This window comes from Orbicella faveolata, unplaced genomic scaffold (assembly GCF_042242905.1).
Source record: "Orbicella faveolata isolate gen_17 unplaced genomic scaffold, um_ofav_v1 contig_48, whole genome shotgun sequence".
NCBI lineage: Eukaryota > Metazoa > Cnidaria > Anthozoa > Scleractinia > Merulinidae > Orbicella > Orbicella faveolata.
In genome coordinates this window covers 11,297,501-11,300,000 of record NW_028301578.1, presented here as the reverse complement: position 1 = coordinate 11,300,000, position 2,500 = coordinate 11,297,501, and the positions used below count along the sequence as shown (strand labels likewise).

The 2,500-nt window shown below is 37.4% G+C and overlaps 1 protein-coding gene across 1 annotated transcript in view; it reads left to right on the top strand.

Annotated features, from left to right (window-relative positions):
• Positions 1-2,500, top strand: part of LOC149096530 (pancreatic secretory granule membrane major glycoprotein GP2-like) — a 5,951-nt gene that overhangs the window by 467 nt on the left and 2,984 nt on the right. The window lies entirely within an intron of this gene.

Genomic DNA, 2,500 nt, shown 5'->3' with positions numbered 1-2,500 from the left:
AAGTCCAGTCACAGAGTAAGGTTTGGAGGAATGTCTGATTTAAATTCATCCATCCTTATTTTGTGACTTCAAATGTGTTAAACGATGACAAACCTAAACTACCCTTTGTTCTACGTTATGCTTCGCAAGAGTGAGTGAACCTCCCGGCCGAGATTATTCAACGTGTGCCTAAAGAAACATCTGTATTGGTTTTTCAACGCTTTCCTTTCATATTGAGTGATTAATTGCAAAACTGAGTGAGGTTACCACAACTTTCTGGAAATCTGTTTCAAAACTTAGGTTAAACTGCAACTCAGTCCAATGATCCGCGATGGGGCCTTGTCTCGCAATAAATTCTGAGCTTCATTTTCATATTGTTCGTGATACTCTTTCTTTCTCATAACCGGTGTCTGATTTCGAAAGTTTAATCATTTTTCTTCAATATTTTTCTCATAATAAACCTGTAAGTTTACCGTAGTGCTTGTTTAGTTTCCGCAACGATGGCGAAAACATGACCTTAAGACTCAGTCGAAAGAACCATCAATTTTTATCATCAATTATTATTATTATTATTATTATTATTATTATTATGACTCGCATATTTACAATTTTCACAGAAATAGATATACAGATTAAGTTAAAAATGCTTGATAATAGCAACAGCGCGAACCCACAGGTAGCCTGGGCTAATCTAGGCGGGCCACATCTATATTTATATTAAAATAAATAAATAAATAAATAAATAAATAAGATTAGATGAGAACACAAAGAAAAAACAACTTTGATTACATTGTAAATGAATACATCAAGGTTGTCAAATCTTAAACTACGGAGAAAGATATAATGACATGGATGATAATGTACACAACTAAAACAGTAGTGAAAATAACGTCCGAAAAAAATTCATGTACACATTTGCTTTAGTCGTGTAGATAGACCATCCATGCCTTTATATTTAATTACGTTGCCGTTCATGGGCTATAACACACGACATCTAGGCGCATAATTAATTGAATTTGCTAATAAGCACGATACATTTAAGATAGTAAAACCCCTCAAGGCCAGCACAAACGCATGCAACATATCAACACAACATACTGTCGTCGCCCTGTCGGTCCCTGTTGCACCAACGAAGATTTTGCTTAATATGACAATTAAAGAGGGCAAACAGGCATGTAAAAGATGTACACAACAATGTCTGCCCTATGTTTCCTGCGTTTATCTGAGCTTTAGCGGCAATTGAGAAGTCCACAACAGCAATTTAATAAACGCTGGTAGAAATTTCTTCGAGAAAAAAAAAAGAACATTCTATTTAAATCTACCGTAAAGTGCCGAACGTAACGACCCTCGTAAAAGTTGGCGTGTTAAAGATTCCCGATATTTTAACGTAGCGTAGTGCTGCCCCACAGTTTCTCCTCTATTGGTAAGACGCAGTGCAACTCACCCCCGTTAAAGTTACCTTTCGTTTATAGAAAAGACAATTTCTGATTTACCTTGTGCTTCTATTTCAAACGACAAGTTCTCGTGCAAGACCTTTCAAATGAGTTTGATTTGCATGAAAATGAACCTGTAGGCTAAACACATTTTCATATGAATGGTTTCGCACGAAGATTTGTCTTGACACAGAGGCACAAGGCAACTCGTGAATGACTTATTGTGAGTGTTTTAGGGGCGGGGGAAGGGGGAAGAGGGTGAGAAGTTGTGAAACCGGGATTGAGAGCAGAGGAGAATTTGTGCTGTGGTGCATATTCTAGATTTTGAGGCAGTAGGCTTGACAAAAGTGGATATATTTTTTTTATACACTGTCGATCAACCAATCAGATCTAAGCTGTTTTGTCTCAAGGGTTAGTTACATATTATTTGCCCTATTGTTATGTTGACAAACAGTATTGATGACAAGATATCTACAAGCAGAAAAGACTTCGTTGAAAAGGGAAACCCTAGCAAAGATCCAAACAATGCAAACAGTGTAAACAATGTAGAATATGTCACTCCCATCCAGATAATACAAACAGGAAATAGAATTTGTGATCATCTTTATTGAAAAGCACAGCGCCACTTTCCTTACAACTACCACTGCTTTTTCACGAAAAGTTCTTGTACAAGACAATGGTGTGTTCAAATAACTCAGTTCTTCAAGGCAAACAAGAAAGCATTTTAGATATTCCAGGTGTATATTGGTCACGCTTTGCTTCGCACGAACAACAAGTTGTCAGTCAAGCGGTGACCAGTTTGTCTGAGTCGAGCGGTCGGTGGTGTTTTTAGCACAAGCGTTGTGCTTTATTCAAGATACTATTGAATGGTTAGGATAAGGAAAGAAATGAAAGCCTTCATTGTACTATGCTCGCTTTGCCTTGTGGGAAGTAGTAAAGGTGTCATACTTTTAGCTTTACTTTTAAGGCATCTAATTTCGCATGGTTGAAGTGCCTTGTTATGCAATCTCGAGATGTTCCAAAGATTGAATCCCTTTCCTTCTGAACTCTGTTCAGACACAGAGTAAGGTTTGGAGGAAGGTGTGATT